We start from the raw sequence: 25,657 nt of genomic DNA, 5'->3' as shown, positions 1-25,657 counted from the left end.
CCCAGCACTTTGGGAGGCCAAGGCGGGTGGATCACCTGAGGTCAGGAGTTTGAGGCCAGCCTGGCCAACATGGCGAAACCCTGTCTCTACTAAAAATGCAAAATTAGCCCAGTGTGGTGGCGCATGCTTGTAATCCCAGCTACTCGGAAGGCTGAGGCAGGAGAATCGCTTGAACCCGGGAGGTGGAAGTTGCAGTGAGCCGAGATCATGCCACTGCATTCCAGCCTGGGCAACAAGAGTGAAATTCTGTCTCAATAAAAAAAAAGAAATTCACTAAACAATCTAAACAATGTTGTAAATAGATGTGCGCTTAATTATTCCACCTATAGTACACAGGCAGGGTCGATTAAACACAGTTCTTAAGGGCCCCAGGATTTCCAGAATGGTAAAAGAGCATTGGCCTCAACTTAAAATCACCAGCGGGCGGGGCGCGGTGGCTCACGCCTATAATCCCAGCACTTTGGGAGGCCGAGGTGAGTGGATCACCTGAGGTCAGGAGTTCAAGACCAGCCTGACTAACACGGTGAAACCCTGTCTCTACTAAAAATACAAAAATTAGCTGGGCATAGTGGCGGGCGCCTGTAATCCCAGCTACTCGGGAGGCTGAAGCAGGAGAATGGCTTGAACCCGGAGCGGAGGTTGCAGTGAGCCAGTCGTGCCACTGCACTCCAGCCAGGGCGACAGAGCGAGACTCCTTCTAAAAAAAAAAAAAAAAAAAAAAAAGGTCAACAGTGACATTAGCCTGTAACAAGAGAGTCAGCCTGTCCTGTGAAGCTGTAGTGCAGTCATTGACTTCTCCTCTCTAGCCATGAAAGTCTCAGATGGCATCTTCTTCCAACAGAAGGCTGTTTTGTCTACAGTGAAAATCTGTTGTAGTGTAGCCACTTTCATCAATGATCTTAGCTCGACTTCCAGATAACTTGCTGTAGCTTCTACATCAGCACTTGCTGCTTCACTTGCACTTTTATGTTATAGAGACTTCTCTCTTGAAACTTCACGAACCAACCTCCTATAGCTTCAAACTTCTCTTCTGCAGCTTCCTCACCTCCTTCAGCCTTCATAAAAGAGAATTAGGGCTTTGCTCTGGATTAGGCTTTGGCTTAAAGGAATGTTGTGGCTGGTTTGATCTTCTGTCCAGACCATTAAAACTCTCCATATCAGCAATAAGGGTGCTTTGCTTTCTTCTTCTAATTTTTTTTTTTTTTTTTTTTTTTTTTTGAGGCAGAGTCTCACTCTGTCACCCAGGCTGGAGTGCAGTGGCGCAATCTTGGCTCACTGCAACCTCCGCCTCCCGGGTTCAAGCGATTCTCCTGCCTCAGCCTCTTGAGTAGCTGGGATTACAGGCCCCCGCCACCATGCCCAGCTAATTTTTGTATTTTTAGTAGAGAAGGGGTTTCACTATGTTGGCCAGGCTGGTCTCGAACTCCTGACCTCAGGTGATCCACTCACCTTGGCCTCCCACTTTCTTATTATTCATACATTTTCAGGAGTAGCACTTTTAATTATCTTCAAAAACTTTTCCTTTGCCTGAGGAGAAGGAGAGAGACGGGAATGACTGGTCAGTGGAGCAATCAGAACACATACAACATTTATTGATTAAATTTGCTCTATTAAATGGGCATGGTTTTGGTTCCCCAAAACAATTACAATAGTAACATCAAAGAATACTGATCACAGATCACCATAACTGATACAATAATAATGCGAAAGTTAGAAATATTGTGAGAATTACCAAAATGTGACCCAGAGACACGAAGCGAGCACAAGCTGCTGGAAAAATGGTGCCGATAGACTTAGGTGATGCAGAGTTGCCACAAACCTTCCATTTCTAAAAACCGCAATCTTGGTGAAGTGTAACTAAAAGAAGTATGCCTGTATATGATTTTAATCATACGACATTCCGGAAAAGGCAAAACTATGGAGAGAGTAACGATAAGTTGTTGCCAGGAGTGGAGGGGGAGGGAAGAACAAATAGGTGGAGCACAGGGGAATTTGGGGGCAGGGAAACTACTCTGTATGGTACTATAATGGTGGATACATGTCCTTATGTTTGTCCAGATGCATAGAACGCACAACACCAAGAGTGAACACTAATGTAAACTATGGACTCTAGGCGTATTGATGTGTCACTGTGGGCTCATCAGTTATAATAGATGTGCCATGCAGGCAGGGGATGTTAAAAGACTTTTTGAAAGGCAATTCGAAACACCCACTCTCATCAGCCTATTACTTAAGTTTCTTGGGTTTTATCCTAGATAAATACTTACACCTGTATACACTGACATACATATGAAGATGTTTAGTCCAGCATTGTTTATAATAGCAAAAAAAAAAAAAGAGAGATAAATAACATAAATATTCATGGAGCTAAGTAGACTATCATTCTATGGATTAAACAACATTTTAAAATCAAAATGGAAATATATTTATGTGTACATATATATATACACACAAAATATATAGAAAAATTATCAGAAAGGATAAACCAAACTATTAATAGCAGTCACATCTTGGAAAGGGTGTGGAATTGGGAATAGAGATGGGAAGGAAATACTTTCAATATTTATGCTCCCTACTTAGATATTTTTTAAAACTTGGAGAATATATTTCTTGTATGAATAATTCAAAATTGCACAAGTATTTGACATCATACCCTTATTATGAAAGCAAAACATGTTTATTTTAGAAAATTTAGAAAATTAAGAGATGAAAATATGAAAATAAACATTAGCCTATAACCCAGAAATAGCCTCTATTAGCATTTTGATGTACAGATGGTCCCTGACTTATAACAGCTAGACTTTTGATATTTCACCTTTATGATGGTGCAAAAGCAATATCCATTCAGTAGAAACCATAGTTCGAATTTTGAATTTGGATCTTTCCCCAGGATAGGGATATGTAGTATGACACTCTCTCATGATGCTGGGCAGCGGCGGTGAAAGTGAACAACCAACACACCCACTCTAGCTTTCACTTTCAGTACAGTATTCAGTAAATTGCATGAGATATTCAGCACTTTATTAGAACATAGGCTTTGCGTTAGATTATTTTTCCCAACAATAGGCTAGTGTCAATGTTCTGAGCATGTTTAAGATAGGCTAAGGCTAAGCTATGATGTTAATAAATCTAGGAGTATCTGTATAGCCTACCAATTTTTCTCCACATCTTTGCATTTTAAAAATAAAAATAGTGGCCGGGAGCAGTGGCTCACTCCTGTACTATCCCAGCACTTTGAGAGGGGGAGGTAGGTGGATCACTTGAGGTCATGAGTTCGAGACCAGCCCGGCCAATATTGTGAAACCCCATCGCTACTAAAAATGCAAAAATTAGCCAGGCATGGTGGCGGGTGTCTGTAATCCCAGCTGCTCAGGAGGCTGAGGCAGGAGAATCGCTTGAACCTGGGAGGCAGAGGTTGCGGTGAGCTGAGATCGCGCCACTACCCTCCAACCTGGGTGACAGAGCAAGACTCCATCTCAAAAATAAATAAATAAATAAATAATTTTTTAAAAATGGTATTATATATTAAGACCATTTTCCCTAACACATTTGATTATGAGTAAAGTTTAAATTAGGGATATTAACCCATTGACAATATGTTTCAAATATACATAACATGATATTTGTGTACACCATCCTTTTAAAAGGGATATAGATATTCCTTTATTTGTTCAATAGGTATGAGGGATACAATTGTGAGTACAAGTACAGTGTATATAACCAATCCTTTGTTGAGGTACTTTTAGTTTTTTTCCCAATATTTCACTGTTAGAATCAGTGTTGAAGTATCTCCATAACTAAATCCTTACTATGATTGTTTCCTGAGACTAGACTCCTAAATTGCTAGAACTGTTATTGCTGGATCAGAGATAACGTGCCTTTTCTAGGCTTTTGATATATCTTTCCAAAAGCCCTTCAGAGGACTAGTATTTAATACCCACCGGCAGTGCATGAGAGTACTAGTTTCCCAGTGCCCTGAACAATATTAGATATTAGAATTTTTTAAAGTTTGAATTTGATAAGTAAAACCTGGCATTTTGCTTTTATTTCTATTTATCAATTCTTAGATTCTAAATAAAGTTTAAATGAGGGATTTTAACCCTTTGACAATATGTTTCAAATATATGTAAACTTCTTAGCCCCCAAACCATAAACTGAGATTACATTTGATTGTCTTTAGAGGTCTTGGTTACTTAGTTGCTTAGACATGATATTAAGCACATAGTTTATATGTTGTGTGTGTGTCTGAAAAGCATCACACTACATACCAAAAATAACATTACGATTTTGGCTTGTGATAGACTCTCATATTTCCTTACAGAAAAATAAATTTATTTTCAATCAATTAATGATGTTTTAAAAATTAAAATGTTTTCTGGAAAACTCCATTCTTTGAGAGAAAGCTTTCTTTATGCAAGATTAAAATCTGTTTTAGAGTTTTATGTGGATTAAGTTTTAAATTAACATAGAAGAATAACAATATGAATCAATTTGATCAAAGAAAAAGTGTCACTAATTATTTAAACAAGACACTTACAACGGGGATTTAAAGGCAAAGAAGCGGATTTCCCTTGCATGTGGATCAAATCAGAAGTATCCCATAATTGACTCTTTACAAGACCCTGCTTTAGTGTAATGGACTAGATATTAAAGCTCTAAGTATTTAAAGCTAGTTTCCGTCTTTCTCTAAATGGAGGCCCGCCACTAAGAGCTATTTTACAAGTCTGACACATTAGTTGCATCACAAGGAAAGATCCTGGTTCTGCTCCTATGGTCCGGAATTTCAAGTGCTTTCAATAGTTAAATGGTGTGAAATGGGTAACATTGAACCTGTGAGAAGCAATGAGCGTCTTAAAAAATAAATTCCAGATGGGAAGGGATATAGATACTGTAATGGTTCTTTTCAATGAATTAATTCCAAAAAGAGCTCATACATCTTTTGAATTTTTAGCCAACTTATTTGTGAGTAACTTTGGGGGGAAAATGACCATTATTTAACATTCTCTGGGAACAAAGGGGGTTTTGTAAACTTCTACTGTCAGATTAAACACAGTAGTAGAAGAAGAGGAGTCAGATACTGAATGTTTTATAACTTTCTTACAGCAGTATAGTCAAAAGGGTCAGGTCAAGACCATGGATCTTCCTTAAAGTGCTATATTACACTAAATAACCTTTTCGTATTTTAGTATTCCCACTACAAAATGGAGTTCTGGTACTTACCACTATACAATACATCATTCAGAGAGACATAATGTGTTTTAACATACTCAAAGGTTTTGATTTCACAGCATCTTTAGTAGTTCACATACAAAATAACTCTGAAAAAGCATTACAGTGTATTGAAAAGGAGTTTATTGTTTGACTAGATGTGGACTCAAGTCCCAAATCTGCCACTTAGTAAAAGTGTGACTTGAATCAGGTTACTAAATCTCTCAGGGCCTCAGTTTCCTCATTTATAAAACAAGGATAATAGTGATATCTTTAGGAATATTAAGAGGATTACCAATTCAATGTCTGAAAAGTCCTTGGCAGAAGGCTAACTTGTAATGCCTCAAAAATCATGGTTATCATTATTATTATTCATAGTGAATGCTTGTTGAATTAAATTTCTTGTAATTTTTCTTCCCCATAATCAAAATATAGTACTAGACTAACACTGGCCATTCTCTCTTTTGTATGGAATACAGACCATTGAAAAATACGTGTCTGCTCCTACCATCCAATATAACACATGGAATAGGGGAATAGGGCCAAAGCGATACCCTCAGAGTGGGCCTCTGAAGTTCTAGCTTCATATCTTCCCACCACAACTGCACCAACCAGCCACTCCCAGGCACTACAGCGTCCCATTAGAGTGAGAGTCACATCAGCCCATATGAATGGGGACTCACTCTGCAACTTGCCAGTGCTCCGTTTGGCAGTAACTTCTTGTAAGTAGAAGGTGCTGGAAGAGACAGAATGGCAATCTGGCCCTGACTCTAGTAAAAGTTCTCCGTGTTTTCATTACCAACTCCATTTTTATGGTTTAGGTCTTGGCTATAGTAAACTCCAGATTGAATAGATGCCTCAAATATACATCTGAGACCAGCATTTTGCCTTAAATAGCAGTCGAGTTGCCTGCAGATGCATTGTTTTTTGAAATGGAGCATAGAAAGGGTTTTAAAAAAAATGTTAGGCGTCAAGCGGCCTCACAAATCATTTTTATGTGGCTTCCTGGACCTTTGTTTTTAGCAAATCCCTTAACGGGGGATTGACTCATTTGTGTATTTCTTCAAAGGAAGGATTTTGCAGGTAGCTCTTCATGAGGCCTGCTGCCTTCTAGGATTTGGGAGAAAGAGTTTTAAAAGAGCAGATATGTTTATTTTTGAGAGGTCATTGTTTGGTACCTGCAGCCATTAGCTTGGTGACTAAAGCACTGGCAATCTCTGGGGTAAACGGATCTGTGTACTCCTGTAACTCAGCACCACAGGCCTGAGATCCCAGGGCCGACCTGGAGGCCAAACTGTGATGTTTCAGGATCTCATTAGCACAATGAATAAATAGACTTGATTGTATGCTAACCTAAGAACTGATTGGGTCTTATTTTATAAATAGAAATTCTATCATAGGATGTCTGTTTTTGAAGGCAAAACCACTTAAACATTATAAAATTGTTTTTTGTCCCTTTGTATTGTGCTTTTGAAATGAAAATAAATATGTAGTTTAGATGGCGTGTGCCTCTAACTAAGTTAAAACATAAGCAAATCTACTTAGCCAAAAAACCAAATTTATTCTCATTTTATTAGGCAGGTGGTGTACATATTAGATGATTTCCCTCTCGGGTTTTACATTTATTTCATGTGTTTTTCTCCAAAGAACAGGAGTTATTCTGTCAAAAGTGGGGAGGTGAAACCTCGGTTAAGGGGATACTGCAAATTCTGCCCTTTCAGCAGAAGTAATTTATAGTTTCATAATATTCCAGAGTTTCTCTTTGTCTTTTACATGACAATTTATGACCAAGGTATTTTCATGTTTCCCTTACTCCTTGCTACAAGCCTGAACAAATAAACTGCGGGCATACAGGGCCTGTTTCTCCATGCTATTTTCCAGATATGGTTCTTTCTTTTTTCTTCCCTTGACCCCATGTGACATAAGCTAAATTCTGCACTGCATTATTTTAATCCAGAAGGCATATACTGTGAAACTTAACTGGCGAGAATGAGTTTTTCTGTTATTTTGTCTGAAACTCTGCCTTAAAGTAATCCAACTGATAAAAAAAACAATATTCTGATAAAAAACCAATAGAAGAAAAAGGTTTGGCTGCCCAGAGAATATATATATCCTTGAGATGCCTAAAAAAATATTTTTTAGACATTTGCCCTTAGGTTTAAAAAACATTATGTCGTAAAAAAAAAAAAAATGTAAAAAAGAGTGTGGCAAACACCTCTCTACCCACAGCCTAACTTAGGAAATTAAACATTAGCAATAAAATTGAAGCTGTCTGTGAGTACCATTCCCTAGCTACAGCTTCCTTCCAACCCACTAGATGAGGGAATCTAGCATTTTATCATTTCCAGGCACTTTTGTATATTTTACTATATATGTATTATATCTTTAAACAATATATAGTATTAATATCTATTTTTAAACACTTTATAGAAATGTTATTATCTATGTGTATGCTTACGAAAATTGCTTTTTTTCTGTCAACATTTTGTGCGATCCACACTGATGCCTGGAGCTCTCACTCACTAATTTTCACTCCTCCACGTTATTGTATTGCATGGTTATACCACCATCTACTTACTGAATTTCCTGTGAATGGACATTTAGCTACCTATTATTTTTGACTATTATTAACATTGCTAGTACGAACTTTTTTTTTTTTTTTTTTTTGAGACTGAGTCTCGCTCTGTTGTCCAGGCTGAAGTGCAGTGGCACGATCTCGACTCACTGCAACCTCCGCCTCCCGGGTTCACGTCATTCTCCTGCCGAGTAGCTGGGACTACAGGTGCCCGCCACAACACCTGGCTAATTTTTTGTGTGTTTGGTAGAGACAGGGTTTCACCATGTTAGCCAGGATGGTCTCGATCTCCTGACCTCATGATCCGCCTGCCTCGGCCTCCCAAAGTGCTGGGATTACAGGTGTGAGCCACCGCACCTGGCCTTGTGTGAACATTCTTGTGTGTATCTTTTTGTGCACATGAATAAGAACTTCTCTAGAGCATATCCCCAAAGTGGAACTGGTGAGTCGTGGCATGAATGCATAATCGCTTCTTCTATTTATTATCAATTTATTTTCCAAAATCATTGAGTCAAATGACATTCCAACCAGCAGGTTCTGTTTCATTATCTTCCCAACACTTAGCATTAAAAGACTTTAATTTTTGTTAATCTGATGGATGGGAAATATCTCATTTCTCTGCCTACTTAGAGAGGTTTGATATCTATTTATTTACCACCCATGCATGTTTCAGCTTCTGTGAAATATAATTTTCTATCTTTTATCCCTTTTTGAGGGATTATTTGTCTTTTTCATACAGATTTGTTGAAATATTTTGTGTATCCTGGGCACTTATCCTTTGTGGGTTCTCTAGATTTCAAATATCTTTTTCTAGCCTATGTCTTGTCTTTCATTTTTTCTATGGTACACCATTTGGTAAACTTAAGTTTTAACTTCCAAAATAGTCAAATTCACCAATCTTTTTCTTTTTAGTTTATGATTTTTGTTTCTTAAGTACTATAACTTTACAGTATCAAATGTCAAAATGTTAGATTTCTTTTGCCAGGCACCGTGGCTCACACCTGTAATCCCAGTACTTGGGGAGGCCAAGGCAGGAGGATCACTTGAGCCCAGGAGCTCGAGACCAGCCTGGGAAATATAGTGAAACTCCTGTCTCTGCAAAAAAAAAAAAAAAAAGAAAAAGAAAAAATTTAATCAGCACGTGTGTGTGGTGGCACGTGCCTGTAGTCCAAGCTACTTGGGAGGCTGAGGTGGGAGGTTTACCTGAGCCCAGGAGGCAGAGATTGCAGTGAGCTGAGATTGTGCCACTGCACTATACTCTGGGTGACAGAGTGAGACCCTGTCTCAAAAAACAAAACAATTAGATTTTTGGTGGGACAAAGTTCCCCACCTTGTTTTATTTTGTTTTTCAAAATTATGCCCTGTATGCTTACTCTTCTTTTCTAATAGTATGACTTTGAATATCAATTTCTAGCCATCTGATGATTTCCACAAATGGGCTGACTATCTTTTCAGAGTTTATACCATCACAGCCTCCTCACCCCTCTCTCTGCTCCTCCCCAACCCATCTCTGTCGTAGCTTCTCTTCAGCCCTCTCTGATTTGCAGAGAAGTGTAAAAAATTATGGTTATCAATCTCGATATAGATTGCTGAATAATTGGTCAGTATCTCAATAAAGAGCCAAGAATCATAAACTCTTAAAATTTTAATGTGCCAAAAGGAATCAGAGATCATTGACCTAAACCCCTTTATAAATATGAAGATAAGAGATATTGTAACTAAATCAAATTTCCCTAAGCAATAGAAAACAAACCCATGATTGAGTACAAAGAGCTTTAGATTCAAACAGTTCTTCTTACTACCTACATTTTTCACCCTCTCTAAACTATAAAATTAATTTGTGCAGTTTTTGTAAGCATTAAATGTTAAGTATCCAGCATGATGCCTGAAATACAGTAGGCACTTAATGTTATTCTCCTCTCCCTGCTCTACTAACCCCTGCCCATGAAGATAAGCACAATGCAATGGGAATTTAGTCTTAGGGGATTTGAGAATGCTTCCCAGAAGAATGCATAGAATTAGGACTAGGAGATGGCCAAGGGACATTCTAGGCCCAGGAACAACATACGTTCGGGAGCAGTTCACAGAATCTAGGTTATTCTATTGTAGGCCACAGATAGCTCTTCATAATTAATAAAGAAAAAGGCTTCCTTGCAGGTTTATACTGTGGTGTTGAGTTGGAATGAGAGAGTTATCCCTCTTAATGAGTTTTAGGCTGGAGTTTCTTGTTAAGCATTTCAGCTGGTTCTGAGGGTGTTAGAGCAAAGGTGCTATAGAGCAGTGGATCTTAAAGTGGGGTCCACAGACTCCTGAGAGTTCCCAAATCCTTTCAGGGGGTCCAAAGGGCAAAACTATCTTCTTAATAATCCTAAGGCATAATTTGTTTTTTGCACTATGTTGACAATTGTGCTGATGGTTGAAAAGTAATGTTGGTGAAACTGCTATCACCAAACTGTACTAGTTAGTAGTCACTGCATTCTTCATCACAATGCACTCACATTAAAAACAGAAACAAAACGACGAGTAAAAATAGCCAGTTTCAGGCCGGGTGTGGTGGGATTACAAAGTGTTTGTAATCTCAGCACTTCAGTAGGCCAAGGCAGGTGGATCACAAGGTCACTAGTTGGAGACCAGTTGGCCAACATGGTGAAACCCCCGCCTCTACTAAACATACAAAAATTAGATGGGTGTGGTGGGCACCTGTAATCACAGCGTGAACCTGGGAGGTGGAGGTTGCAGTGAGCCGAGATCGCGCCACAGGACTCCAGCCTGGGCCACAGAGTGACACTCCGTCTTGGAAAAAAAGATAAAAAGAAAAGCCAGTTTCATTTGAAAATATCCTTGATGAAGCAACATTTATTTTTCTAAATCTCAACTCTTGGTACAGGACTTTTTAAGGGTCACTGTGGCAACATGAGAAGCATACATAGGCACTTTTGCTGCATACCGAAGGACAATGACCATTTCAAGGAAAACTATCTTGTAATCGTTTGAGTGGCAAACTGAGTTTGCTGCTTTTTTCGTGGCACCTTATTTTTACTTGAAAAATGACTGACAGACAAGTTTTGATTACTCAGATTTGGTAGACATTTTCTTGATGATGAGAAGACGAGCCTGCCACTTCAACAAAGCATATAGTATTTGTGGCCAACAATAAAATTCCAACTTCCAAACAAAAACGGAATTTTAGAAAACTTTCATTTTTGATCATGTGAATGATGACATTAACAAATATCATAAATATTAACAAATGTGATTTGTCGATAATGTATAAGGAAATGTGTCAACATTTGGAAGATCTGCATGACTTAGTGAACTAATGTTTTCCAAATTGCCAATGAATTATGTGACAAAATCATTCATGGGGAAGTAATCCACTCAAAGTACATGAGACGCCAATGATTTTAATGTAAAGGAATACAAAAATTTTATTAATGAGGTTTTGCATTCTACACTGCAACTTATCATTAAGAAACTATCAGTCTTTTTAAAGAAGTATTAATTTTTGAAAGAAATATCAACTTTTTGGTGCAACATTTAAAAATAGTCACAATGATCTCCAAAGGTTACTTGAAACACTCCTTCCTTTTTCAACCACATGTCTGTTTGAGACTACTTTTTCTTTTTCTTTTTTTCTTTTTTTTTTTTTGAGACGAGTCTTGCTCTGTTGCCTAGGCTGGAGTGCGATGGCACCATCTCAGCTCACTGCATCCTCTGTCTCTCCGGTTCAAGTGATTCTCCTGCCTCAGCCTCCTGAGTAGCTGAGATTACAGACACCCACCATCACACCTGGCTGATTTTTGTATTTTTAGTAGAGCTGGGGTTTCATCATGTTGGCCCGGCTGGTCTCGATCTCCTGATCCGCCCACCTCAGCCTCCCAAAGTGCCCAGATTACAGGCGTGAACCACGGCACCTGGCTGAGGCTACTTTCTCTTCATACACTTCAACCAAAACAACATTTCACAACAGATCAAATGCAGAAGCAGATATCAGAACCCCCTGTCTTCTATTAAGCCAGGCAATAAAGAGATTTTGCAAAAATAATAGATAATATCCATTACTACTCTTCTTGATATTTTTGTTTTGGAAAATATAGTTTAAAAAATTAAATTTGTTATTTTCTTAACATGTAATGGGCTTATTATTTTTTCATGAATTAATAAAAAGCCATTTAAAATTTTTCTCAATTGTAGTTTCTAGTACACTAAATACTGAGAGATATAATTCACATACATAAAGAATTCTTTGGGGTCATCAATATTTTTTAAGAATAAAGGGTCCTGAGGCTAAAAAGTTTGATAACAGCCATATAGAGGGAGAATAAACTTCAGGATCTAAAGAGGAAAGTATCAGAATTAGGAGCAATGAAATTAGAATTAGAGGTGGGCAGGTGATTGTAGATACCCAAGCTGTGAATTAGCATGGGTGATGAATTGTATTGAATTAGAGCGGGACTATGATGCATTAAAAGGTAGCACAGTGTAGTAAAAAAAGTTTACTGGACTCAGAACTGATTTCTCCTTCTAATTTTACTATTAAGCACCGTTACTTCAAGTCAAGTAACTAGAAGTCACTTCCTTTTAGAGTTGCCAGACTCAGCAAATAAAAATACAGGACGCCCTGTTAAATTTGAATTTGAGATAAACAACAAATTATTAGGGAGCATAAGTATGTCCAGAATATTGCATGGGATTCAAATTTAATAGGGTGTCCTGTGTTTTATCTGGCAGCCCTACTTCCTTTTCCAGGTCTTAATTTTCTCATAAGTAAAATAAAGGTTTAGGCTAAATTCCTATACGTCTGCCCGTCTACTGAAACTGGTCTATGACGATAAAAAGAGAAAAACTAGGGAAATATAGTGTGTTTGTGTTTGTGTGTGTGTTGATATAAAGTTGCAAATGGTTCTTTATTGAGGAGGACTACCGTGTATTTTGAGGTTGTTCTTCCTACCTCTTTGGCGTTATAATATCCCTGCTTTCATGGGATGACAACTACTGTTTTTCTAATGTCCTTTTGGCCAAATGTATAGCTAATCCCTAAAATGGTTTTAAAATTTTACTTGTATATAAAACCACTGCACTAGATGGTATCTAAGTTTTCTCCCAGCTTTCACGTTCCATGGATTTTGTCTTTGCAAAGGCAAAAAGGCACACAACTCTTTCACCTAACATCTGATGTGACTCTAACATCATTTTTTTTCTAGGACACTTTTCCTCAATAAGTAATATATAGAGAATAGCTCTGCTCTTCTCTCTCACACTGTTAGTTGCAGGGAGAGTAAATGAAGTCATGTCTGGAAAGTGCCCTGAGTTCTTCAGAGAAGAACCTAGAAGGGGAGGGAAGTGCCATTGCCCTGAATTTGGAGCAATCGTTGAGTTTTAAGAATGAACTGAAAAGCTGAGAGTATGTTTAAAGTATTGTTTTTGATTTGCACATCTTCAGTTTGATCCTTAACAACATGTTTGCTATGATTCCAGGAATTTTGTAATCTTAGTTCAGTGTTGACATTTTACATCCTTCCCAGGACTCTAAGTACTCTTTAAGGAATGTGTGGTTAATGTAGTAGAGAGAAAAATCCAAAATCACACTGCATCCGAGAGCCAAGAAGTCCAGCCTTTTTATTGGCCACCAATACTGGCCTTAAATAAACATGACTCGTTTTTCTGGAAACACCTGTTAACCTAAAACATGCAAGGACAAAGCCAGAATCTTCAAGGCTCACTGAGTGGCTAAGACAGACGTCATTTCTATTCTCCAAAGATTGTGATTGTTTGCTTATTTTTTCATACAATTTCTTAGACTAGGCTTTCACCAAAAATGAAAGTTAAATATGATGCATCATGGGCAGAGAATTCTTAATCCAAAGCCCCAGAGATAACCTGACTTGATTATTCCACACACTCTGTATTCTCAACCAAAATAGACTTCTTTTTAAAGAGAATCCAATTTCCAATGGGTTTAACCTAGAAAAACAGCAAAAAGCTAATAAAAGCTCGGAGGCTCTTCCAAGGAAAGCATTGTGGCTGCTACACGTTTTGAGTCCTGGTCTAGTGGAGAGGTTTGGAAAAGCTGCCAATTCCTCTAGTGAATTTGCTGTTCTCTGGGATGTGGGATGGGGCATCTGGTAGACTCCTAGTAAATTCTTGACCAGGAATAAATTATCCTTGACTGCATTCCTGTATTGCCAAAACCTGGCCTAATGAAGATAGTGGAGTTGTTAACAGACTTAATCTTTGGAAAGAAAGAGAGAGCGTGAGTGTGGAGACAACTTCTCCAGCTTCCTCCTACTCACTCTTCACCACTCTTTGTGTTCCTATTTTGTGGCACAACTGAGAACCAGCTTTCTTCAAAGAAACATAGCTTAAATGCCTGGAGTAATGCCTGCCATTTTCCCATTCATTCTCTACCATAGTATCCTATGCCAGGGGTATTATACCAAGAGGTGCTTTACCCTGCAATCACTATTCACACCTGAGTTGATTCTTCAAGCATCAGTAGCTGGATAACCTCAGGAAGCATCAGATGACCTTCCTTTCCTTTTTCCCTCCAAAAATGACCGTCCCTGTCCTCTCCCATATTTATAGATCTCTAAATTTGGTGCAGTGAGTTCTATTCTCAGATTTGGCCACTCCTATTTCCAGATATTGCATGGTCTTGATGGAGGACTGGCAAGCCCCCAAATCAAGGTTTAACCTGGGAGCGTCCTTGGCTTCACCCAGTAAAGAATTCAAGGGCAAGCTGGTGGTGTTAAACAGCAACTTTTATTGAAGATGCAGTGTACCGGTCCTTGCAGGGCAGGGCTACCCCACAGGCAATGTGCCCAGAGCAGCAGCTCAGAGGCAGGGCTGTACTATATTTATACCCACTTTTTAATTATATGCAAATTAAGGGGCAGCTTATGCAGAAATTTCTAGGATGAGGGTGGTAACTTCCAGGTTGTTGGGTGGTTGCCAGGGAAAGGGGTGGTAACTTCTGGGTGTTGCCATGGCAATGATAAACTAACATGGCACACTAGTGGGCATGTCTTATGGGAAGGTGCTTCTGTCCTGGACGTTTTAGCTAGTCCTCAATTTGGTCCAGTGTCCAAACCCCACCTCCAGAGTAGAGTTCCACCTCCTACATCAGTCTGATGGAATTTCTTCTTTCTTCTTCCCTGCTGGGTTTCAAAATCGATCTTGTTTCCCTTATGTTCAGGTGGAGTGACTGAAGACAAGGAGCTCAAATAAATTAGAATGAGAGGGTTTATGGGACTGGATTTTTAGGACGTACCACGTCCTAATGCTTCCCTGAGACCCAAGTTTCTCTGGCTGCTTCTCCATACCTTAGAAAACTTGATTACACACCATGTAGGTGAGAGGTTCTACCTAGCATGGAATTATAAAGCAAATAGTTGTGAAATACCATGATCTCTGAAGAGGAAAGTAGACATCAAGTACAAGACAGAAAATGTCACTTACGTAAGAAGCCTCACTGAGGCTCAGATTGGTGCTAGGATGAAATGCCTCATTCTAGCGTATTATAAACACGGGATCCTAAAAGTGGACCACAAAAGTGGGCCAGCACAAGCCACATCAGCTGGTGGCTTTGGGGAGCAAATGCCAAACAGATAAGTTTTTGTATGAGGTGAACTTAGCCTGTTGTGTTATGGTGGGCCATATGATAAACAGACAATTTTCATCATTAAAACGACAGCAACAAAACTCATTTATTGAAGGGCTACCATATGCCAGTCATTATGCATATGTTATTCTATTCTTAAAACAACTCAGGAAATTTAGGTATTATTATCCTCATTTTAGAGATAAGGAAACTTCACTTCAGAGAAATTAAAGGATTTATTCAGACTAGTGAGGGAATTGGGAATTGGAATTTTTTTTTTTTTTTTTAGATGGAGTCTTGCTCTGTCACCCAACGTGGAGTGCAGTGGTATGTCCTCAGCTCACTGCAACCTCCGCCTCCCAGGTTCAAGGGATTATCCTGCCTCAGCCTCCCAAGTAGCTGGGATTATAGGGCTCGCCACCACACCCAGCTAACTTTTATATTTTTAGTAGAAATGGGGTTTCACCATGTTGGCCAGGCTGGTCTCGAACTCCTGACCTTAAGTGATCTACCAGCCTCGGCCTCACAAAGTGCTGGGATTACAAGCGTGAGCCACTGCACCCAGCTAAGAATTGGAATTTAAAACCAGTCCTGTAGCCTTAGATGTCTTCTAGTCTAAACTGGTCTTCTTTATACAAATAGGGACACTGAATCCCAGAGAGGGAAAATGGACATTCCAAAGCCATATTGTTGCTAAACAGAAAAGCTGGAGTTAAAACCCAGTTTGATGGTGCTTCTTTCTATCATATTCAGACTCTTCATGATCTAAGGAATCTGCAGCTATAGCTTAAGTGGACCAGCATAAACCGTATGCTAGACCAGGATAAACCATATGCTAGACCATAAAACAAGCCTCAATAAAAATAAAAGGATAAAAATAACACCAAGTTTGTTCTCTTACCACAATGAAATGAAATTAGAAATCAATAACACAAAGAACTTTGGAAAAGTCTCAAGTATGGGGAAATTAACGCACTCCTAAATAACCAGTGGGCCAAGGAAGAAATCCAAAGGGAAATTACAAAATGCTTTGAGATGAAGAAAATGAAGACATGACATACCAAAACTTATAGGATGCAGCTAGAATAATGTTTAGAGGGAAATTTATAGCTGTAAATGCCTATATTTAAAAAAAATAGAAATCTCAAGTTCATAAGCTAAGCTTCCACTTTAAGATATTGGAAAAAGAAGAGCAAATAAGCCTTAAGCAGGCAGAAGGAAGGAAATAAAAAGATCAAAGCAAAATTCATTAAATAAAGAACAGAAAATTAAATAAAACAAAAAAACCTGGTTTTTGAAAAGATTAACAAAATTAGAAAACCTTTGGCTAGACTGACCAAAGAAGAAAGAGAGAAGATTCAGATTACTAGGATTAGAAATGAAAATGGGGACTATAAAGGAATACTATGAACAATCGTATGCCATTACATTAGATGGCCTAAATAAAATGGAAAAATTCCTAGAAACACAAAAATTATCAAAACGGACTCAAGAAAAAATAGACAATCCGAATAAAGTGCTAACAAGTAGAGACTGGATGAGTAATTAAAAAAAAAAAAAACCCACAAAGAAAAGCCCAGAAAGAGACGTCCTCGTTGGTGAATTCTACCAAACATATAAAGAAAAATTATTACCCATTCTTGACCAACTCTTCCAAAAAATAGAAGATTAAAGAAGAAATAAATCTATCCATATTTGCTGATGATATGATCTATGTAGAACGTTCTAAGAAATCCACTAATTATTAGAACTAATAAATGAGTTTAGCAGGGTTTCAGGATACACAATTAACATACAAAAATGCATTTTTTTTTTTTTTTTTTTGAGATAGAGTCTCGCTCTGTCATCCAGGCTGGAGTGCAATGGGGAAATCTCAGCTCACTACAACCTCCGCCTCCTGGGTTCAAGCAATTCTGCCTCAGCCTCCGGAGTAGCTGGGACCAAAGGCACATGCGGGCACGCCCAGCTAATTTTTTGTATTTTAGTAGAGATGGGGTTTCACCGTGTTGCCCAGGCTGATCTTGAACTCCTGAGCTCAGACAATCTGCCCACCTGGGCCCGCTGGGATTACAGGCATGAGCCACCGCGCCTGGCCTAAAAATGTATTTCTATGAACATTTCTTGCAATGAACAATTTGACTAAAATTTGAAAAGAATTTCATTCACAATAGCATCAAAAATAATTCATATTTAGGAATGAATTAACAAAAGAATTATAAAACTATACTCTGGAAACTACAAAAATTTTTTGAAAGAAAAATTTAAAGATCTCAATAAACAAAAAAAATCTTGTATTTGTGGACCAGAAGACATATAGCTTAGATGGCAAGACGCAGCACAATCCCTATCAGAATCCCAGGTGGTTTCTTGGTAGAAATTGACAAGCTGATTCTAAAATTCATATAGAAAGTTGATGGACCCTGGAATAGCCAAAACAATCTTGAAAAAGAAGAACAAAGTTGAAGGATTCATGCTTCCCAATTCCAAAACTTATTACAAGGCAACATTAATCCAGACAGCGTGGTACTGGCAACATTAATCCAGACAGTGGTACTGGCATAAAGATATACCAGGCTTCATGGGATTTCTAGATTTTCAGTTCTATTCCACTGATGTATATTCATGATGTAAATATTGATGTAAAATATTGTCTCGTTTTATTCTCCCACAGAATGGGAGAATATCCTTGCAATCATATCTCTGATTAGGGATGTATCATAATAATAAAAACAGAACTCAACTTAAAAATGGGAAAAGGAGGCCAGGTGCAGTGGCTCATGCTTGTAATCCCAGCACTTTGGGAGGCCAAGGCGGGTGGATCACGAGGTCAGGAGTTCAAGACCAGACTGGCCAACATGGTGAAACCCCATCTCTACTAAAAATACAAAAATTAGCTGGGCATGGTGGCACATTCCTGTAATCCCAGCTACTCAGGGGGCTGAGAGGAGAATTGCTTGAACCGGGACCCGGGAGGCAGGGGTTGCAGTGAACCGAGATTGTGCCACTGGACTCCAGCCTGGGCTACAGAGCAACGCTCCATCTCAAAAAAAAACAAAAAAAGGGAAAAAGATCTGAATAGACATTTCTACAAAGAAGATATACAAAAATGGCCAATAAGCCCATGAAAAGATACTCAACATCATTAGTCATCAGGGAAATGCCAATCAAAACCACAATGAGATATCACTACATCCACTAGGACGGCTAGAATAAAAAAAGACCCAGGAGTGGAACTGCTGGGCCATTTGTTAACTACGATGACTGAGGAACTTCTAGACACTTTGCCAAAGCAGCTGCACCATTTTACATTCCAAACAGCAGTGTGTGAGGGTTCTAATTTCTCCACATCTTCAACAACCCAATATTTGTTATTGAATATTTGTATCTGGTTTGTACTTGAATGTCTGTAACAATATTATTCATTATACCCCAAAAGCAGAAACAATGCAAATGTCTATTAACTGATGAATGTTTAAACAAAAGTAGTCTGTGCATACAATGGAATAGTATTTGGGTATAAAAAGGATGCAGCACTGATACATAGCACACCATGAACAAACCTGGAAAACATTACGCTAAGTGAAAAAAGCCCGTCACAAATCACATATTGTGTGATTGCATTTATATGAAATGTCCAAAATAGGCAAATTTATAGAGACAGGAAGTAGATTAGTGATTGCCTAGGGCTAGGAAGTGTGGGGGGGAAAAGCGGGTGGGAGAGAGAGCTAAAGGGTATGGGGTTTATTTTTGAGGTGATAAAAATGTTCTAAAATTGATTGTGATGATAGTTGCACAACTCTGTGAATACACTAAAAATCATTGAGTTGTACACTTTAAGTGGATGAATTGTATGGTATGTGAATTATATCTCAATAAAGCTGTTAAAAATGCATTAGTGACAGGCAGTATTATAATTAAAGCAATTAATCCTGTTGTTACAAAGTTAAACAAGGAAGCATCAAATAAAAGTTCTCCAAAGGTTTAAAAAAGAGAGAGAAAAGACAAAGCTTAATCCTAAAATAAATAAATAAGTAAAGTAAGTAAGGTGCAAATCTGAAAGCTCACTAAATCAAGGATGGCTGAAATCAAATCACCTAACATAGGTTCTCACCCCCTGTGTTGAGACCTTTGTATATATCACAAGGGCTTCCTTTGTCAGTTTCAAGTCCTGTGTTTCTTCACACTTTAAGAGTTTTTGACCAGGAGTTAAGGAGTTTAGTTAGTGAAAACAATGAGAGAAGAGGGTGAATGTCTTCTCTGTGTAGCGGCAGAAGGCAGAAAGGGCAGTTAAAATCCACAAAGGTTTACCGAAAGCCTACTATGTGTTTTTGTACTAGGCTTTGTAGGGAAAACAGGGATGTATAAAATACGATATCCTTGCTCATAAGGAGCTTACAGACTTTCTGAGAAATTGAATAGAGTAAGTGAACAAGCTATTTTGGCTGGAAAGATGGAGAGAGGAGAGAAGAATATCTACCCTGCAGGTTCCTGGCAAGTTTGCATGTTTCACAAGATTAAAAATATTGGAAAATACTAACCCAACTAGTTAGGTTCACTACACTGTGTGACAGATGACCACTCTTCACTTCTCTGGTCAGGTCAATCTGTAATTTCAGTATTTAGACTAGTCTTTTAGAAGATGACTACTTACTACTTACCTTTCAACCTTTAAGGGATTTGAAGGATGATTTATAACTACTTTCCCCTCTGACAAGATCATTAGAAAGATGTCACGAAAGAGGCCGGGCGCGGTGGCTCAAGCCTGTAATCCCAGCACTTTGGGAGGCCGAGACGGGCGGATCACGAGGTCAGAAGATCGAGACCATCCTGGCTAACACGGTGAAACCCCGTCTCTACTAAAAAATACAAAAAACTAGCCGGGCGAAGTGGCGGGCGCCTGTAGTCCCAGCTACTTGGGAGGCTGAGGCAGGAGAATGGCGTGAACCCGGGAGGCGGAGCTTGCAGTGAGCTGAGATCCGGCCACTGCACTCCAGCCTGGGCGACAGAGCATGACTCCATCTCAAAAAAAAAAAAAAAAGAAAGATGTCACGAAAGATACTGCTCCTGCAGCCCACAGATTATTATTCATAAAATGTGCTTTTATGAATAGTACTTCACAAATTATGTGTATGTGCAGATTCTACTAATGAATGGTGGTTCAATAAAGGCATTGTCGTGGAGGTGTGACAATGTACATTTCAATTGAAAATTGTACCATTCTCTTCTCTCTCATCTCCAACAAATGCAAAAATCTGTCTACACGATGTGGTTTCTCCTTACCCCCCTCCCTTTTATTCTGCATTTTGTGGTGATCTCCCCACATCTAAAATGGAGGGCTCAGAGCAGAGTTCCTGAGCTTGATGCTATCCAGCCCTGTCTCCCAGGACAATCACAGTCTACTCATGGAAGTATGCATTGTTGCATACAAGGTTTCTGTTGATTTTTTTTTTTTTTTTTAATGGAGCCAGTAATGTTCTGGATGAATCTGAGCTTAAATCTGGTCTGACCCTGCACCTCAGTGGTTTTATTAGCTGAGTGTTTGGCTCTGGGAGCCTCTCTCTAGCTATTGTCATTATTGAGACTACTTGTGTCTCCAGAGAATCTCTCCTAAATCCCTGGCTGTTATCTGGACTGGGTATGTGTGTCTACGAACTGAGTGCATTCTTGTCTGCAGTATGTCCTGACTGTCTCTGATAGCAGCCATTGCTGACCTAACTTTACTAGGTACTCAGATTGATATGATTAAGATTAATGAGGCCCACTCTCAGTCATGAACCTATTCAAGGATAAACTTGTAAATCCAATGAGTTCTGAAGATGACTAGTTACTACTTACCTCTCAACCTCTAAGGTATTTGAAGGATGATTTATAACTGCTTTTCCCTCTGACAAGATCATTAGAAAGATGTCATGAAAATACTGCTTCTGCAGCCCACAGATTATTATTCATAAAATGTGCTTTTATGAATAGTACTTTATAAATAATGTGTATGTGCAGATTCTATTAATGAATGGTGGTTCAATAAAGTCATTGCTATGAAGGTGTGATAATGCACATTCCAACTGAACATTGTATCATTCTCATGCTTACTATGTAAGTACATCTTCAAGAAAGAGACATGAAAATTACAAAATTACACTCATATAAAGGTAAACTTGGGAAAGGTGTAACTCCCCTGTTACTATGTATCTGGACTTTCCAAAGAGCTCAGTTTCCCGGGTAGCTGGGTGCTTGCCATTTAAGTACACTTTTCCACCAGTTTAAGCAATGTAATTTCCCTGGCTTCTTAAACGGTTATAAGTTAACCTTTTTTAATGACTCAGCGCCATCCCTATAAATGTGGAGGCAGCATGACAGTGGAAAGAACACAGACTCCAAAGTCAGCAGATCTGTGTTGGAATATTGGCTCCTGCTGTTAATAGTTATGTGACCTTGGGCAAATTTCTTAATGTTTTTCAGCTCCCATTTCTCATCTGTAAAATGGGAGTGCTAGAATCAAACTTCACAATGATGATTTGAGAATTATGTGATAAAAGGCAGTTGTTTTTTAAGTACTGTTCACCCCCAAATTCTTTTTACAAGTGAAATTAATGCAGAGGCCCATTGTGAACAAATGAAAGTGGAAATGCTCTGAGTTTTAAAAATCATTGCATCTAGCACAGAGCCTGACACTTAGTAGGTACTATTTAAATGATAGCAGTTTTGAGTATTAATATCACTTAGTGTGAAGCTTTTGTTAATTTTTATGCTTTTATTCTTATATATGTTTTTTGGTTTTTTTTTTTTAGAAACAATCTCACTTTGTCACCCAGGCTAGAGTGCAAAGGCATGATCACGGCTCACTGCAGCCTCGACTTCCCCGGGTTTAAGCGATCCTCCCACCTCAGCCTCCCTAGTAGCTGAGACTACAGGTGCATGCCACCATGCCCAGCTAATTTCTGTATTTTTTTTTTTTGTAGAGACAGGGTTTTGCCATGTTGTCCAGGCTGGTCTCCAACTCCTGGACTCAAGCAATCTGCTCACCTTGGCCTCCCAAAGGGCTGGGATTACAGACGTGAGCCACCGTGCCCAGTCATATCTGCTTTTGAATGTGGTTTTTTCTTACTATCAAGTTGCCATCTGCCTCTTCTCACTGTAGTCAGTGCACTCGCTCACAAAATCCTCCCTCATCTTTTGATTTGCTACTTCTTTCTAATTAGCTCTAGGCTTAGGAACCAGACAACTGTGACTCACAAGTTCTATGTGAGGGTTTTAGATTACCTATATGAGTAAAATATATCATCATATACCTTGGGCTCATACTTAGCAACACAAGTCTTGATTATTCAGAGAAAGTTTTGGAAAGCAGTGTGGTGCAGTGGAAAGAACATTAGTGTTGGAATCAGACAGACCCAAATCTATATCTTAACTCCTCTGCTGTTAACTGTGTGACCTTGGTCAAGTTGTTTAATCTCTCTGAACCTCAGATTCATCATCTGATAGAGAAAATAAGACCGCTATCATAGAGTTACAAAGATTAAATGAGGAAATATATATAAAGTATATAACAGAGTTCTAGACACACAGCAGGTGATACATAAAGCTTCATTTTCTCTCTTTACTTAACCCTTCATTTTCCCTTTCTTCCTGGTTTATAGCTGTGTTTCTGGAGAGACTGAGCTCTAACTGGCTCAGGCGAGATATATGCCCTAAAATATGGGATGTATTAGGAAAGGAATAATGGTGAGACCATAGGAGTCTGAGATCATGAGAAGCTGAGAAATGGAGGATGGCTATAATTTCTTACCAATGAAAGAAAGCGGGGCCGGGCATGGTGGTCCACACCTGAAATCCCAGCACTTTGGGAGGCCGAGGCGGGTGGATCACCTGAGGTCAGGAGCTCGAAACCAGCCTGGCCAATATGGCAAAACCCTGTCTCTACTAAAAATGCAAAAATTAGCCAGACGCGGTGGTGGGTGCCTGTAATCCCAGCTACTTGGGAGGCTGAGGCCAGAGAATGGCTTGAACCCAAAAGGCAGAGGTTGCAGTGAGCCAAGATTACGCCCTTGCACTCCAACTTGGGCAACAGAGCGAGACTCCATCTAAAAAAAGAAAAGAAAGAAAGAGGGAAAATTCCAAGATGAGAGAGAAATGTTGTGAATGCCACAGCATAAAGAGTCATTAACACAAACCTGACCACATATATGCCATTGCAAGTATGGTTCATCCTTCATCAGGCACGATTCTCAGCTATTCTGTCTTTCCTGCCAATTTTTGGCATCAAAATCCCAACTATAGTTGTGAGCTGGAATCCACTTGGTTCGAGTATTATAAGTAGTTAAAAGGTTTTGTCTGTTTGAACTCAAGACTTCATAAAGACCTTTTTTTAAAAAAATTTATTATTATTATTATTTATTTATTTATTTTGGAGTGCGGTGGCACGGTATCTCACTGCAACCTCCTAGACTGGAGAGCAGTGACATGATCTTGGCTCACTGCAACCTCCGCCTCCCGGGTTCAAGCGATTCTCCTGCCTCAGCTTCCCAAGTAACTGGGACTACAGGAGTGCGCCACCATGCCCAGCAAACTTTTTTATTTTTAGTAGAGACGGGGTTTCACCATGTTGGCCAGGCTAGTCTCAAACTCCTGACCTCAGGTGATCCACCCGCCTCGGCCTCCCAAAGTGCTGGGATTACAGGTGTGAGCCACCGCGCCTGGCACATAAAGACTTTTAAAAGGATCTCATTGATCCTTTTAAAGGCTTGACTAAATGTATATTATATAATAAAATGTATGTTATAGGACAAAGTATACATTGTAGAATAGGCTATATTTTATTATTTAATTTAAACATAAATCTCTAAACTCAACTATAATCATCAGTTCTTTTATACAATAATACAGCTTCAATATTAAGCACCAATCATTTTACACTAAAGAACTGGTGGGTTGTTTCTCCCCTAGTCCTACTCTTTCGCTGTGTACATTGTCTGCCGACTTCCTGAGCTCCATGCTGTCTTATATTCCTACTGGTCTACCTTGTCCAAATGCTTTTAACTATTTGCAGAAAATTCTCAGCTTCTCTGTCTGCATTTGCTGAGAGTTTGGTCTGTAATTGCAGTCCTTCGAACTGTATTTCCATAGCACTAGCAAAATTGTTCCCCATCTGCTCCTGAACAGAACTATTTAAAGCTGTTACAAATGAAAGTTCCCCTTCTTTCACTCTGCGCCCTGCAAAATACATGCCACAGCCACTCTCTCTCGCACAGCTTTGATATCTCTTGCTCTCTTGCTTTTTTGTCTTCTCTCCATTTCTCTGTTTCTTTCTTTCTTTCTTTTTTTTTAGGAAGAGAACAGAACAACCTGAAAAAGTCTTCTCCAATGTACAGAAGAAATGATAGTTCTTGGGTTACATCACACCTTCCTTTGTGACTGTAGCAAACTAGAGTTTTGTTGCTTAATTATTTCATGCCCACATTTATGTGGGGGTCAGATATCTAAGCAAATTTTACCAAATTATGAAACACTTTCTTTTTGTTTTTTTGAGACGGAGTCTCTCTTCTGTCGCCCAGGCTGGAGTGCAGTGGCGCGATCTGGGCTCACTGCAAGCTCCGCCTCCTGGGTTCACACCATTCTCCTGCCTCAGCCTCCCGAGTAGCTGGGGCTACAGGGGCCCACCATCACGCCCGGCTCATTTTTTTGTATTTTTAGTAGAGACGGTATTTCACCATTAGCCAGGATGGTCTCGATCTCCTGACCTCGTGATCCTCCCGTCTTGGCTTCCCAAAGTGCTGGAATTACAGGCATGAACCACTGCGCCGGCCCCATGAAACACTTTCTTAAGCAGCTTCCATTATTTTTATGCTGTTTTACTCTATTGTTTTGCAAGTAAATTCTGACCATGGATGGAAAGGTATTATAAGAGTCTCCAAGGAAAAGAAAATTACTGAAGCTAAAATTGGAGAAAGTATAAAAGAAAGAGAAGTTAAGTTAGAAAACTCAATTTAATTCCATTTTATGCTCAGCTGGCCATGGTGGATCACCTGGGGTCAGGAGTTCAAGACCAGTCTGGCCAACATGGTGAAACCTCGTCTCTACTAAAAATTCAAAAATTAGCCAAGCTTGGTGGTGGGCGTCTGTAATTCTAGCTACTCTGGAGGCTGAGGCAGAAGAATTGCTTGAACCTGGGAGGGGGAGGTTGCAGTGAGCTGAGGTTGCATGATTGCACTCCAGCCTGGGCGACAAAGAGTGAAACTCTGTCGCAAAGAAAAGAAAAAAAAATGCTCATTGGAGCC

This window comes from Macaca fascicularis, chromosome 16, assembly GCF_037993035.2.
Source record: "Macaca fascicularis isolate 582-1 chromosome 16, T2T-MFA8v1.1".
Lineage (NCBI taxonomy): Eukaryota > Metazoa > Chordata > Mammalia > Primates > Cercopithecidae > Macaca > Macaca fascicularis.
The sequence above is the reverse complement of the archived record's forward strand: the minus strand, read 5'-3'. Positions refer to the sequence as shown.